This window comes from Rhamphochromis sp. 'chilingali' (genome assembly GCF_963969265.1).
Source record: "Rhamphochromis sp. 'chilingali' genome assembly, chromosome: 21".
NCBI classification, from domain to species: Eukaryota; Metazoa; Chordata; class Actinopteri; order Cichliformes; family Cichlidae; genus Rhamphochromis; species Rhamphochromis sp. 'chilingali'.
In genome coordinates, this window is record NC_137949.1 from 25100636 (window position 1) to 25117504 (window position 16869).

General features: G+C 39.9%; 1 protein-coding gene across 4 annotated transcripts in view; it reads right to left on the bottom strand.

Moving 5' to 3' along the window:
• The window catches only part of luzp1 (leucine zipper protein 1), a 53102-nt gene that overhangs the window by 21052 nt on the left and 15181 nt on the right, over positions 1 to 16869 (bottom strand). The window contains exon 2 of one of the 4 annotated variants that reach the window (XM_080871866.1): positions 11855 to 11911. The exons of 2 other annotated variants lie outside the window; for them this stretch is intronic. The gene's annotated coding sequence lies outside the window, so the exon portion shown is untranslated. Of the gene's footprint in view, positions 1 to 8769; positions 8908 to 11854; positions 11912 to 16869 lie in introns of those variants that run through there. One more of the 4 variants, XM_080871867.1, reaches the window with a different exon arrangement.

A 16869-nucleotide genomic window follows, 5' to 3' on the forward strand; every position in this document is an offset into this window, starting at 1 on the left:
TGTTGCTCTTCAGCAGAAAAACGGATAAGGAGCTAAGGTCGGTGTAGCTTGTTCAATAGGAAAAGCTGAAGTGGGATGGGAATAGCAAGTTGGATTTTTCCTTAAGCGCCAGAGTGAAATGGCAATTTACAGTATAAGTACTGAAATGTGGTGAAATAGTGGGTAAAGAGAACGTCGTCTCTAGTAGAAAAATAGATATGTTTATGTAAGGGGACATGGCAGTTAACCACAACCATAAAGACAAAGCAGATGCTGTCTGTATGTCAGGAGAACATCACTCAATGTTAAAACACATCTTAGTGATGATTTTGTATCCCCTTAAAACAAGGTAAGGTGATACGTCAGGTTTTTCTTTTTAATTCTTCCAAAGATTGGTAGGTGATGGAATTACTCAGCAACTGTATAAATGTATTTTTTCTTAAGATGTAAAATTAACTTCAACTTCAAGTTGCACAGATTTTGGATAGTGTGAAAAACCAACATTTGTTAGTTAGATGGAGAGCAACAAAAAAGGAAAGGACAGAAGAAGTCTAAAAATGCATAATCTGCCATCTGTCACACTATAAAAAGGTTATAGCGATATCGCCAGAACAGATACTTATGTTACCTTTTGATACCAAAATTCATAAAATGGGATGGTATTACTTTTGTCCCCCAGTAGTGCAGGTACTATAGATTGCATGTGTACAGAGTAGGATAATTAGAAAAATTAATAGTCTGTTACTAATTAATAATAATAAAAAATGCTATCACACTAGAAGCATCTTTAAGACTCACACCCTGGCATTTATAAGGCCTTTCGAGAGGTCAGTAAAGCTCCCATTTCAACAAGACTGAAGTATTAAACCGTTGTCATAACTCTTAATGTGGCCAGCAAACAGATTAATGCTAGCCATGCAACGATTAGCAGTTACCCACAATAAATCTATTAGGTCATCATCAGCGGCTTTGGCTAGTAATAAAACAATAATGTTAATATTGAAGCTAAACAGAAAATCCTATCAGTCACAACAGACTGTTATTTTAACAGAATAACACAATCATTTGTTTGCAAAAAGTGTTATGTTTCAGTTAAAGCGCCAGATTGAAGCTGAGAAAAGTTTACTGGCAACTAGACAGAACCAGAAAATAAACAACACTGTAGCAACTATAACATCTGTATGGACAATTGTTGTTCAAATCTTTGTTTAATCAACCCCCATTACTTAATTTTATCCCCCTTGGTATCAAAAATTGCATCGAGTATTTTTCTGAGTATCAGTATCAGGTCTGTCCAGCTGAAAGGTGGTCAAAAGTTATGCTTAAGATAAGTAAAAGTTCTGCTTGTGACCAGTCTATGGTTGTGACCCACATTTCTCAGTCCGTCAGTTTTAGCTTGAAAGCTTTGGTGAAAAGTAACCATCCTCTTCCCTGTGAGCCTAGTAACCCATACCCATTTCTAGGTCTCTTATCCCCTCCCCTGTCTACATCAAGGGCCTTGTTGCTGGGGCTTAAACCACCACTACACTTGTGAGGATGGGCATGATAAGAAGATGAGAGGGAGGGGAAAAGAGGGAGGATGTGGATGAGAAAGCCCACAAGAGGTGGAAGAGAGGGTAAGACAGATGTGGCAGGGTGAGTGAAAAAAAAGCAAGAGGAGTTGTCAGACTCGTTGGAAGAGTATTGCTGTTCCAAACATGTACTACATTTTTGGCTTCTCTGGTTATGACCTGATTGAAGCTGTGCCTTTGAATTCAACTCAAAGCTCCCAGAGCTTTTTTCTTTCGGCTCTGCTCCTAATCTTTATGGCCAAACAGTTAATTGTAGCATGTTTTCCAACAGAAATCAGGATTACATCCACAAGTCACTGTTGCTGCAACACAGAAGGAGAGAGGCAGGGGAAGTATATTTGATGCTCTATTTAAAACTCAGCACCCGAAAATACTAGCCAGTCAGTAGCTAACTTGTCCTCGGGCAGATCTGCAGCCAAGGAGATCTGGAGCAACTTAAATCTAGTTAGTTCAACAGAAACACAAAATATCTCAAAAATGCATGGATTCTTTGATCCCCAAGAGCACACGGATATTAAAAACAGAGCTGTCTCTTTACTTGCTATAAATCAGTGTCAGTGCTGACAAATTAGAAGAACCAGGCCTACTCCGATCAGGCAGCTTCTAATAAAAAAAGGCCACAATGATACATCTGCCAACTGGCCGACTGGCTTCTCCAAAACTACTGGTCAGTTTATACTTCAATTCTGGGATGTGGTTTCAGTTCATACCTCGGTTTTTCTTTAGAGGGGAAGAATAAAAACAGGGGGGGAAAAAAAGATCTCTTTACCGCAGACCTGATAAATTGATCATAATCAGATCAAAACAAAAAATATATTTTCCGTTCACTCGTTACGTGAATGATCTTCAGGAGGCACTTTTTGTAAATTATTGTGTTTATAAAAAAAAAAAAAAAAAAAGTCTGTAACCTTCTTAACTCAAGCTAACGGCAGAAGAAACCACTCGTATGACTTTATGTCCACTGTGTAATGTGCTGTAGGGATATCAACTGAAGCTGAACCGGGTGGTACTTTCATTTCAATACCACACTATGCCACAAGACAATCAATGTAACCTTTATTTAACCGGAGAAGCCATTATTTTCGATGGTGACCTGCTAAAAAGGCAGAGGTCGGTGGGGAAATTGAGGTACAGTTATAAAAAGTAGTATCAAAAGTTACATTTCAAAACGCCCATTGGCAAAACGCTACCCCCAACTGATGAATGTTGTCATTATAATCTAAAGGAGGTAACTGCGATAGATAGCTTTGAACATTACAGCTTTTACCATGCTAACCTGCTTTAGCCAGGCACATGCAGGTCCACATGGGTGATCCATGATCCATGATCCAGAAAAGCTAAACTGAGGATGTTTCGATCCCATTTCTGTCTCAGCTTCAGAACAGATTCAGTATGTTGAAGAATTGCTCAAAGTATTTAGTCCTTCACAAAAAGCATTCAGAAAATGAGCATTAAAGTTAACTGCTTTGTGTGCATCAACTCATATCCATAGCCTGCCTATTCGTCAATGAGCCTAATATCCTTAAGATCCTTATCAACTCTATAAACTTTGCTCACGTGGTACATTCTTATTATGAAGAAAAAGTGTGGCATACTTGTTCCCAGTCCAACTTTTTGATTTGTAAAGTCCTTTGATACGAAAGACCTTTGATACTAAAGACTAACTTTCAGACACTCTGATAGACATCTGTATAACCCAACATATTTCTTTGTCTTGCTCAATCATCCAGGTAAGTAAATCCCAAAAAGTTGATTCTGTTCATCTGGACGTAGCATTTTCAGCGGGAGATACGTTAGCTGAAACTAGCCCACTGAACGAACAATGGGCTGTGAGGTCAGTTCCTTGATCATTAATATGCAAATTGTCATGACCATTGATCAAGACCATTGATCAATAGCCACGAGCACTATTAAACACACACCCAGCTGAAGAGAACATATACTTAATTTTTTCCAAAGTTAGAAAGTGCCTTAAATCACTGACATATGTAAATAGCTGTGTGTATGGACACTTGTATTTCAGACAAAGGCGAGCTTAGAAAAACCTTCATTTTGATGTTCTGGTCAAAATTTATGTCCAATTTGAGTTGCCACATAGTTCCAGAGAAATATTTTCCTACTTCTAAGGAATCATGCCCTTAGCATGTTATCCTCCATGCTTGGGTTCAGAGGTCACCAACCCTTCCAAATAGCACTCCTATGTGATCCAGTGTCTTTTATGGAGTAGGCATTGTTATGAAGAGAGTGGATTCTGCTGCTGCTGATTTGTCTGTGATATTAGCCATTAAACACGACATAAATAAAAATAAGTAAAGAAGAGATGGCAGAAACACCCTTCAGCCATGTTATGAGCATTGACGTTACATAGTTTGTCCACCAGAGGGCATTTGACAATGTCACTGTTGGAAACACAAACATCTAGAACACCACAAACACAACTACTAGTTGATGTGAGCAGCGTTGGGGAGAATGTAAATAAATAACACATAACAAATCTTAAGAAATGCATTTACATCTCGTGTGTCTTAAAGAAACAAATCAGCCGATAAATCTGTTTTCAAAATAATGATAATAATAATAAAAACAACTGCTGACAATATCTGTCCCACAAATCCTATATAGGCCGGACTCCAAACTAAACTAGCGACAACGTAGAAACATGGAAACGGAGCTGTGCACACCTGAGTCATAAACTGTGTTTAAATCCAGTTATAATACACCTTTCATTTAATTCAGTGCTATTAAACCACTATAATGTAGTTTAAATGGTGAATATCAAATACTCGCCAAACTGCTGCACTGAAAACAACATATCCATTCTCTCTCACACAAAGGCCACCAGTCTGAAACGTTAGCATGCTGTCGACTTTTTCCTGAAGTTTTGTGTAACACATTTAACAGCTTTTAATTAAGATAATAACAGCATATTTTAATTCTGAAATCCATTATAGGAATCCACATGCTCAGAAATGAATTAGGGAATAGATTTTATGGGTCAGTCTGTATTGGTGTGTGGGTGTGCCGCTCGTAGGAAAATGAAACCTTAGAAAGTCCCACTTGTAAAGTGACGGGAAGACTTTGGCCACTGTGAAACCATACTATGAAATTAGTATAAGCTGTGATTAGATGATTAGAGAACAGAAAGAGACAGAGAAAGAAAGAGGAGCTTTCTCAATAAGCTTGCATAGCATGAATAAACATCTAATAGGCAAACCTATTCTCGTGCTTTTTTCAATCTCTTTTTTGAAATCAGTTCCGGTTCTCAAGTCACTTTAGTTTCACAACTTTCTCTCGGTGTTTGTTCAGTATTTAAATTGCAACGGGTCATCCACACAGTTGGTTGATAGCATACTAGACCTGAGAGCAAGGGGGCTAAAGGTCATAGCAGCATTAAAGCATCAGCCTCGATTATAATGAGCTGAACTGCAGTTTTGTGGTAGAATAACAGATGTTCAAACAATTTCAGCACGCACAGGTAAAATCCTCATGCTGCAATGAGCGTGTGCGAATACGCAAAGATGTGTGTGACGATGAACTGCTGCTAAAGGAATGCGTTTGTGTCAGCGTTTAACACTGATAAGAGAACGTGAAAACATCACAACATGATGACACTTGTTAAGAGACAACACTATGTGAACAAGTGTGAGCAATGCAGAAAAGGAATGAGTGGAGGCAGAAGTTAGGCGAGAGCTAGAGTCATGAATACCATTTCTTCTTTCCATATTTAGACTTTAAGTTTTAAGTATTTTCTCCCTCGTCTGCTGATACAGAACTGAATCCATCTGCTTACTGAACATTTGGAGAATCGAGCAGTGTTATTTGGTGTATGCTCTGTATTACTCTGTTTTCGTCTGCTTCATATATGATCCATTATATATGCAGACCAGCAATGAGCATATATATCGATCAGGCTCTATTTCACATAGAGAAGAAGAAGAAGGATACAATCTCAACTAACTGCATGACTTAAAAGATCAACATCAAGATTGGAATTAAGGTTGAGTAACTTTAACTGAACATGTTACAAAATCTAAAATACTATCCTTGTGTGGTGTTATTCTGAAATACACATTACCACTGTGTTTGGAGACAGCTGGGCTGACTTCTTGAGTATCAGCTGACAGGTTTCCCTAACCTTAAAAAACAGAACAATTGCATAATGACTGAAACTAGCACCATTTCCTAACAATGACCCACAAGCTCAGTTTCAACATCATTGAGATGCAAATTGTCATCAGTATTTACCAATGGCCATCAGTACTTTTCACAGAAAAATGGGGAATGACTGGAATCACAGCATTGTAAATAGGTAAAGATGTACTCTTAGGCTTCGCTCCTGGGTTCAAGTGGTCGTTCCATTTCTCACATACATTGGCTATGAACTGCAAACCTGCAATCCTTCATGCCCAGCATGTACAAATCCTCATCAGTTGAAAGAGTGGCCACTGGCCTGTAGGTGTAAATAGACTGAGGCGTCCAGTCTGACAATGTAGCTCATCTGTTTAGCCAGTGATTGTTTAATTTCCCAGATGTATAATTCCCTGCAATCCTATTGGTAGAGCTGGGCGATAGAACGATAACGATATGTATCGCGATATAACTTTTACTCGATAGAGAAATTAAGCTATCGCGATAGACCTCGCCGCTCTTGTCCTCTTTAAAAAAATAAAAAAAAAAGGTCAGCCAATCCAAATTAAGTAGCGCAGAGCCGAACCAATCACAGCCGCAGCGTCACGTCGCGTGACTTGTTACGTACAGCACAAGTGCCAAGCCGCACGTGTGTTTGTTTGGGAAGCAGCCAGCGGGTAATGGAGCCAGCGCGTAATGGAGGAAATGAGTGTGCCTACTAGAAAAATCAACCGAGCGTGACCGAAGAGAAAACAGATGATGGTTCCAATGCCGGAGAGATTGTCGAACGGAAGAGCCATAGAAGTTCCGTAGTGTGAAGGTATTTCGGCTATTTCAAGTCTGACAAAAAACAGAGTAGCGTGCACTGTAAATTGTGCCGAAAACAAGTCTGGAAATACAATAAACCGGTGCATGCGTCACACTGCGCCACGTTATTGTTTCGGTGAAATGAATTTCTACAATACTGTTACTGTTAATTCTACTCTCTGCAGTGTTTAAATGCTTACATATACACACAGTTACTGTCCGTCCACACATACGACTCTGTTCTGCTTCTATGCCCCAGCTTTGTTTACTTTTTCCCACCGAGGCTTCTAGACTTCTGATTGGCCAACATTTCTGCACGGTTAGGAATCTAGCGCCACCTGCTGCTTTGGCATGTTCATAGCAGCGTTTTCCTTCATTTCTGCCTTTATGTGTGGACGGGATTATTTTTTAAAACGAAAACGGAAAATCTCCGTTTTCAAAAACTGAGATTTTCCACACGTGTACGTGTACGTGTGGACATAGCCTCAGTCTCTGAATGGAAGCACTAATTCGTCATTCGGCTTTTGTCAGACTAAAGTAACTGTTAAAACTGTTTGAAAAGCTCAGCTATACAACAAGGAGAGATTGAGAATTTCCTTTTAGTTCTCAGTTTATTTGATATTGACAAAAGTTAGTCAGTTTTGTCTGTTCTTCTGTAAAACAAACTAAGATTTATTTTTAGAATTAATATTTTGTTTCTAAGTGGATTTGACAATTTAGTCTGTTTCGTTTGTTCTATTTTGAAACTTAAACGCTTTAGCGGCTGCCTTTTGTGTAGTTTGCAATATTTGCCTTTATTTATCTGAAAAAGTCTCATGTTCCTTAAGTACATCTACCCTGTTGAACTTATTATGAGAAATAAATATTTAAATCAAAACAAGCTGCTGATTATCTCACATTTTACTTGTGAGCAACGGCACATTTAAATCTTACAAATATAGTTATTTGGCTTATATCGTGATAGATATCGTTATCGCCTGAAATGAAAAAAACATATCGTGATATGAAAAAATCTCATATCGCCCAGCTCTACCTATTGGCACTTAAATTCATTTACTGTTGCTCTGTTAGTACCAAGGGACCCATTCCTTGGGGTTGGTAAGTCACTGAGATGCATGTCTTGGTTGTTCTGCCCCTCCGGACACAAAGGATCAGCACACTTTTCACTATCGGACCATCGCGTGATTGCAGCCTCTCCCCAATTCTCTGAAAACAGCACTCATGGCCGCTGATTAAGGGTCAAAACAATTTGCTTATCAATGATTATGAAACTGATCTCGTGGCTCAGTGTTATGCAGTGCTGCTGGTTTTGATTGTTATGCAGCTGTACTGTTCATAAGGCTGAGGAAACCTGAAGTCTGCTGTGACTGAAGGAATCAGAATGGTGATGAAACGTTTCTCCCACTGAAAACGTTGCGTCCAGAGGAACAGAAATCAACCTTACTAATTCATTTCTGAGGATGTCTCAACACAGTCTGTGTCCTATCAGCAAAACACATTGTTAACATTTTAAATACCAGTAATTGATGTTTATGCTGAAGTACAAGAGATAATTAGTCAACCATATTAACTCTTACTGGTTTCGGCACAGACTGGTCTCGTGCCCTCCCTTGCTCACACACTTAAATATTTACATAGCACTTAATGCTCTGCAGTGTCACTGGGAGGAAAGTGTCTTTAGACAAACTGAGCAACGTGTAACTCTGCACCACGTGTTACAGGGAGGGCCACAAAAATGCATTTCCATTTAAGATTTGTGGTGTAAACACTCACATAAAGGAATTACACAATAAAGAAATCATGAATTGATCTCAAAGTGATTGACAATTACTAATGAAACTAATGAAGAAATTATATGAATAGAACTAATCTACAGAGGCAGCAATTGTCCTTTCTCCAAAAAGGCCAAGGACATCAATAATAATTGATTACTATACATCATTTTCTTTCATCACCCCAGCTATTGTTCTCCTTTGTCATCAGTCTCTGCTACCATCATCTGCTTTCATGTGACCTCTAAATGTCCCACCCCAGTCGCCCATTTCTGTCACTGCTTTCCTTCAATTTCCTTCCCTTCACCTTCACTGTATTACCCCTGCTTTCCTGCTGCACTTCTGTGTCCTTCCCCTTGCACTGACAAGAGCGGGAAATGACAGCTGATCCTCAAAGTCTCCTGCGATTATGAATTGGAAATTTTCTGAGCGTAAGCCTCGCGGTAGCTAATAGACAATCACGGTCAATTCATTCAGACACATCAATAGCTCTTAACATACAGCCGTTCCACCTTCTGCTCCGCATCCTGTTCATTCACCGTTTTCCCATCCTAACACAGGGCGCGCACACACAGAGTTTGCTTGGCAGAGCTTGGCAGTGCTTCATCAGCCTGAGCCTTGGCATTAGAAGCCCGCTGCGGCTGAATGGAGACCTCAGTGGCTCTGTGATGAGAAGGGGGAGAAAGAAGAAAAAGAAAGACACAGGGAGAAGAGACACAGCAGAGGAGCTCAGACGAAATAAATGTGCAGAGTGAAACGTGTGCAATAATGGAAGAGAAGCAATGACAGAGAGCGACAGAGAAAAAGCAGATTAAGATGAGAGAGAGGGAGAGAAACAAGGGGAATGACTGTATAGAATGCAGAGCAGGTAGATGACAGAGTGGATTACTGCAGCAGGAATGCAGCAGTGGCTGCAGGAAGAGGGGAGAGAAAGAGGGAGAAGAGGAGATGTAGCAGAAGGTAAAATGATGATGTGTTTCAGAGGAGATGTGCGTCCCCGTGGGATGATGCGGTACTTACAGATCGTCTCGCTCTAACTAAGAGCAGCGTGTGACTGCAGATTGCAAAAGTACATCAAGGAAAAAAACAAAAACAAATGATAAACTAAACTGAGTGCAAAGCATAAATCATTCATAAATTAAAAGAATCATGCTCCTGTAAGTGTATGTTAATAGGATGGGGAAGTGCCTTCAGAGTTTCCTGTTTTAATGTTGGTTTTAATGGTCAGTTTTAGGATTTCCATTCAGAATAATAAACATGTTTAATGGCAGCTCGGTTTAGACACACAGAACACACCCTGGCCACATATTGACCTTATACACTTGTGGGAGCAGACAGCAGAGGAGATGTGATAAGACAGTGATACACACTGTCTGCTGACTAATCTGACGTAAGAACGCAGACACCCACACACACCCACTGAGCACTGAATGAAGTTTGAAGATAAAGTTTGCGAATCCTTTTGGCTGTCTGCTATGACTCATAATAAAATGTGACCTGATCTTCATTGAAGATATCATTTCTTGGATTGAGTTACTCACACAGCCTCCTTTATATATTTTCTGCAGCTTCTTATGAGAATTGCACAACAGCGAGGAGGAACTCTGGAACATCCTTGTGATGGCATCAGCCACACAGGGGTAAATTAGTCCATTTTTCACTTTATTATTTTGCTTTGCAGTTTTCTTCATTAATCATTTGGTTAAACCTAACACTGGTATTATGAGGCGCGCACATAGTAACATTGTGTGGTTTTTCTAAAATGTTTTGTTATATTAATTATGTTTCTCTTTCTTTGAGTTACCTGGGTTTGGGCGGTGGCTGTTTCCTGTCTGGGCAAAAGGCGTGGCTGAGGACTCTGGGGACAAAATGCCTGCTCAGCAGGACCAACCATGGGCTTACCAGGAGCAGGGGTGTTTTAGGTTTAGTTAGGTTATTCTGTGCTTAGTTAATATTAGTGTGTGTTTTGTTTTCCCCCTATTGTGTTCAAATGGTTTGGCCAAATCATTATAAAAGCTACCCTCATGTGTCTTTGTAATTAGGTCAGTTTGTGAGTTAAGTTGTGTCTCATTTTGTTGTTTAAGTTTTTGGAAATTACTTTTTGTAGAGTTATATTTAGTTGACCTGTTTTATGGGCCTGCTAAGTATGGTTTTGAATTTTGTTAATTTTGGACTTTTTGAGGGTTAAAATAAAGAAAACCCTTTTTGAAGATATTTTTGCTTGTGTCCTCTTTGCTTTGGCTGCTTGGTCCCTCACAATCCTTCCTTACGAGGCCGTTTCAGTTCAGCAGGATTTCTGGGATGCCTTGAGGTCACAACATCTCAGTTGGGTTAATATCAGTAATCTGATTTTGCCATTGCAAAACGTACATTTCAAACTAAACCGTGGACAGACCTCTCAACCACTTCAGGAAAAGGGACTGCTGCCTTGAAGTTGTCCCCTTCAGCATTCTTCATCTTTTTTTCTTCATGTTTTGGTGCTCATACAGGTCCCGCTTCCTGTGAGCATTGCATTGTGCACTGTGTTTGATCTTTTTAATTTCAAACCTGACTCACAGTAGCTTTTGAAGATTTAGAGGTTCACTTACGTTGAGTGATCCCTCTATGTGCTTGTGTGTTATTAGTCACACCATTTGTCCTTTCCGCTGCCCTCAGTGAATATCAAACCGTATTTTACTGGAAATTGCATTTTTTTTTGCAACTGTACATGTATGTACCACTCCTGTGTTACTTTAGGCTATAGGGAAGGAAATGCGGCGCCGGCATTTGTGCCCAACAGGAAACAGACTCACAAAAGAGTAGAGGAGGGGTTGAGGAGGCGAGGAGGCAAGGAGGAGGGGGAAAGGAAGGGAAGAAAAGTAGGCAAGACTGGAGGATGAGGAGAAGAAGTGAAGGGAAAGATGTGAGAGTTTAACCGGACTAGCCTGAAACTGAGAAGCTGTCTAACACGGTTAGTGACCTAATGCATTTAAATACCAACTGCAATACTCTGGTAGGTTTTGACTCAACTTCAAACTTAACTAATAAACTAAACTTCACTACTTCTGTCCCCGGAGCTGCTGAGAACGCGAGAAAACAGCAAGCCTGACAATCTCAGAAGAGGTTGATTTGGCACAACTCAATGTTGCACTCAACTAATGGTGCTATCCATCCACTATAATGTCAGTTGGTAATTATGTGTCAAAGAAGAAGTGCTGCTGTATGAGCTGTAAACTGGAAAGGGCTGAAGAGAAACACCAAATAGTTTATTTTCTACTTTAGACATGAAAAGGAATGAACTAGAGGACGAGAAGGAGAGCACGAAATTGCAGTTGACTTTATTCACACAAGTGGAGACGTATCAGCCTTACAGATAAAACTGTATTGGGTCATAAGCATTGAGTGACCAGGCAGATGTTATTTGTGTAAAATAGTTAACAAGAACAGTGGGTTAAGAGGCTATATTAGACAACTTCCTGATTACAGATTATGTCTTTAAAAAAAAAAAAAAAAAATCGGCTTAGATTGGCAGGAGTGTAAGTGCAGGCCTGCTGGGCTGCAGGGCTTTTACACACTGGCAGAAATCCTAAAAATCACAAAGAACTTCCCACAACTTACTTAATTTAAGATGCATCCTTTCCTCTAAAGCAAATCAAGCTCCACAAACTCTCCATCCTGTGGTTAAAACACACAGAGAGGGCGTGAGGTTAGTAAAAATGGAAGCACTGGTCATCATTATATCAACACACACACTCATGCAATCTTTCGCCATTGTTATCTTTGGCACTTGACAAAGCCCGGGGCCGGCGGCCGGGCTGACAAAGCAGTCGCTGTAAGGGAGAACGTTCACAGTCAAGCTAAGAGGCTAAGAATGAGCTAACTGCTCAGATATGGGGCACATTCTGAGGCTTTGCAATAGACTCATGCATGAGCAGACAAGCAATGTTTGGCCACGACAACAGAAGGCCCTATTCAGTTCTCTGGGGAGGCACTGGTAAACACACACACACGCACCATTATCATAATCATCATCATCCTAGAAGCTCTCATCTGCTTCAAAACATGTGTGTACACACACACACACACACACACACACACACACACACACACACACACACACACAGCATTCCACTACAGTAGCATTCCATATGTTTGGTTAAGCGCAGAGAATCCAGATTTAAGACCTGAGTCTGGACTGAATTTAAAGGATGAGAGGGAAAGGCTGAGAAATGAAGTAGAGGACTGGGCCGAAAGAGAAAGGGAACACTGCTGGAAACTGTAAGCAGCAGCAGGACGCTCACTTTTGTAACTGTACATCAGAGAGGGAACATTATTTACGACATAACAAGCTTGAGTTTCGAGACATGGAAAATGAAGAACAATGTAAAGTCTGAGAATCTAATTCACAAATGCCATCCTGATGAAGACAGAGCAGGCTCATAAACAAGAAAGCAAGCTCTGATTTGTAACTGTTTTGCCCACAAAAAGGGAAATGGAAAATACTTGTGTAGTTGACACTAGTTTTTATGAATGATTAAAAAGAACAACACAAATCCTCTAAAATCTGTGGTTCTCAGACTTTGTTAAGCATGAACCACCCCAGAAGCACAAAAAGAAGTTTACACCCGCTCAATATTTCTTTTCATTTCCTGGATGCCTGTTCTAGCAAGAAAATGATTCCACGCTTCAAAAAAAAAAAAAAAAAAAAAAAAAACCTATTGTGTTTACCCTCTGTCTAGGTCTAATGGATCAAAGAAAATGAGCTACAACATGCTGATGTGGGAGCTTCAAGGCCATGGCTGAGCGAGGTTCATTTTTTTTAATATATATATTTTAGCAACTGGTGTATCTGCGATATCATGACAACCTTATATGACAAAGGTTTTCAAAAGCATCACAATATCAATGATACAGACACAATACTTTTATGCTTGTTAGCGTGTACAACAACAACAACAACAACAAGGCCAGGCATGTCTGAGGCCGAGAGCCACGTGTCAGCTTCTGCTCATGCTGATGAGCACCTAAAAAAGAGCTACTTCAACAACCAGCAGAGTAGTTGGCAAAATATGCAAAAAAACTGTTTCTGGAATGGTGGAAACAAACTTGTTTCACCACTTTAAGGGGAAAACACACCAATGTGTGCAACAGGGGTAAGAAGGTATGTAAAGAGGAGATACGAGCAGCTGCCGACACGCGACCCAAATGTAAACAAGTGACTCAGAGCACTCCGTATGACAGGAAGAGCAAACGGTGGATGGAAATTACTGATGCAGGTACATGGCGGAAAGGCAGCTGGTTAAGATAAAGTAAGATAAACTATCCAAGGTAGGAAAAAGTTTTCGGTTTTGATTTAACTATCAAAGTGCGACAGGTGCCATCACTGGAAAAAAACAAAAACAAAAAAAAAAAAAAGACTACTTCTCCTACCACTTTATATAAGAGACTGTAAAGCAGTTTCCCTTTATTTAACCTAGGCTGAACTAAGGAAGGGTGGCAAGTGATGTACTCAAATACTGTTTGATCATGTAAGTACCTTCTGACAGACACAGAGCACTTGCCTTTTACTTGATCCTGCCACTCTCAACCCCTTTCCATGAGTCTATTTGTTCTTTCACATCTTTACTCCGGAGGAAGGAGATAATCCAGCAGCTCTGCGCTCAGCCATGTCATGTTCGACTGAGGAAAGCAGCCGTATAACACGGGTTTTGCTGAATCATCTGACATTCTCACGATTCATGACATTACAGCACTGCCGTAAACCAAATGTGTAATTCTGCTGAGCATAACAAAACGAGAGTGTGTGATTAATGAAATTGATTATAATTGAAACGTATGACTTCACTGATCAGATTTGACACATTTTTTATGGTCCCAAAGAAATTATAAACCCATGTTTGTCTGCTTTTGTGTGTGCTGTTGAGTTGCGTATTTGTGTGCGTGTGTGTGAAGGAAGTTCAGATGGTTAGCCGGCCCATAACCAAGGAAAACTAAAAACAGCTGTCTCCTGCTCATCCATCACACCCACTTGCTTCCCTTTATACACACAGGTTGTGGAGAATTCATCATTCTACTCAGCAGAATTAAGTGAAACAGTGTGAGGTGGAACTTCCTTCAGAATGCGTGTTGGTGACTTACCTATCAGACACCTGAGGGCTCTACTACAAAGAAGTTTTAGGGGGTTAGCAAGGTAACACCGTTTTTAGTGTCAGTTCACCCTAAAATAGTGAATTCATTCCTTCGATGGCCCATGGACCTCACTGTGCATGTAGTAATAGGGTCTAGATGTCTTTTTTGGCTTTCGCTGAGGAGCATTAATAAAGAAATACATTTTTAGGAGCCATCTCTGTGATTTTTTTCTTCCCTCCATTTGCAGCAAGTAATCGTAAAACAAGTGCCTATATTGTTCTATAAGCAGTAATATAGTGTTATCATCTGTAAACAGTTATCCAGATAAGTAAAGCCAGATAAGGAAAAGATAGCCTTGGGATACTAAACTTGGTTCCTAATACAAACCCCAGTTCAGTTGTTTTTCTTTCCCTTAAATCAAGTTTAATTTGCATGAAAAGAAACACATTTTTAGGAGCATCTTTACTCCTTGATTTTTGAATTGTTTGCTGCAAATAATGTTAAAACAACTTCTTATATTGTTCTTTAAGCTGTAATATATTGTTATGATCTTAAACAGTGGGATTATCAACGTATCTGGAGTAAAGCCCGATAGGGAAAAGATATTCTTTGTGTACTGAACTTGCTTCCTAATACAGTTTTCCCCCTTCCTTACATCATGTGTCATTTACACAAGTTTAAACTGACTTTTTACTTTTTAATGGATCAGGAAAATGTCTTATAAATGTCTGACTTGTATTAAAAAAAAAAAAAAAAAAAAAAAGTACACCTAGCTCTACTGCAATGCAGTAAATGCAGTCTACTGCAAAAATCCCTGCAATAAACTCAGCTTTCGTGCAGCCACTGAAATTTATGGCATTATGGAAACTTGCTTTTATGGGATGGACAAAATATTAGAAAAATCTCTCAGTTAAACAAGACACAATTCAGCAGCACCGTAAGCACGAGCCTCTAAAATGACTAATGTTGAGCACACAGAAACGCCACTAAAGTGGAAAGTGAGGATACATTTGTATTAAATTAGTTTTAATGTTACCTTATCTGCTTTTTCAGACCAAGATTATTTATTTTCCCTCATACTATAATAGTAAAAGCATGTATTTAGTTTTCATTACATGCACAGTGTGTTAACACAGCATTAACTATGTGAAACAGGGCAGAAATCCCTGTTAAGGGGTTTTCCTCCAATAAATTCCTCATAAACACACAATGTGTCATTTACTGTGCCTTTATCATCCTTTTATGATTTATGCAGTATCTCTTGATATTTTTTTCAGAACTTCGGCTTTCACTTTCACATGCAGTATGCCAAAGTTCGAGGTGTGAGTTTATTTTTCAACACCCGAACTTTACGACATGTTGTTGTTGTTTCACTCCAATGTAAACGTCATGGACGACATGACCAACACACAGATAAACTGATTAAAATAAATGAAACAAGGCAGAACCAAAGAAGTACAAAGAGAACTCAGGTTCTGTTTCTTCCACGAGAGAACATTTCAAGTCCTCAAACGCCATCCTGGGTTCCAGCGGCCAGGCGCTCCTTGTTTGCACGGGAGCCCATTTCCTGTGTGTGATTAGAAAAAGGGTGTGTGTGTGTGTGTACGTCTATGTATATGTGTGTGCACATTGGGGCTTGCAGTTCAGTTAGGTCCGAGGTTGTTTTGTCTGCTAAGGGGGAAAGGAATGCCCAAATCAAACATGGTGAATAAGATGCCTAGAAAGAGACACAAAGAGAAAAAAAGAATCAGGAGTGAGGAGAAAGATGGAGAATGGTAGGGAAACAGCAAAGCAGCAGACAGAAGGAGCGAGCAAGAGAAAGGAAGAGGGAACAGCAGTGAAAAGAAGAAAAAGAGGCTGTTTTTCAATTTGCTGCCAACAGCGTTCCTGCTGCTATTTGCGTTCCAGTGGAGCAGGAAGGTGGAGTAAGAATTTTGTTAACAGGCTGATGAGCTGTCATATGGAAAATCATCCACCTCTTTAACTTCGCCATGAACCTGCAGAACCTGCCCTAATATCTAATGACTTACAGCCTTGCAGCCCTCCCTGCTCCACAAATAACAGCTGAGGCATTCACAGCTACTTCTCACTAGAAGGGCAGATTATTTTGTGCCATTAATCATTATCCAACAACAGTAATATGACAGCTAGCAATGTCACAGAACAACTTTACTGGCTTCACGCCACCACTCAAGAGGACAGGAACTTCCTGACATGATAACTTGGCAAAATATGGGGGGGGGGGGGGGGGGGGGGGGGGGGGTCATTAAAGGTCACATTGACTGGTTAGAATAAGCTCCTGCTATAGGAATCAGAAAAATTATACTGCAGGGAATTAATTTTATGAACCGATTCAGTGTACTCGTCCTTTTAATTACTTTAAACCATCACACTTTTAAACAACAGCCATTTAAACCTCAAAATTTATTTACCAAATGTTAGTCGGAACAAAGGAATCTCTGACATCCTTGTTTTTACGGTTACTTTCATTCTCAGCTCAGTAA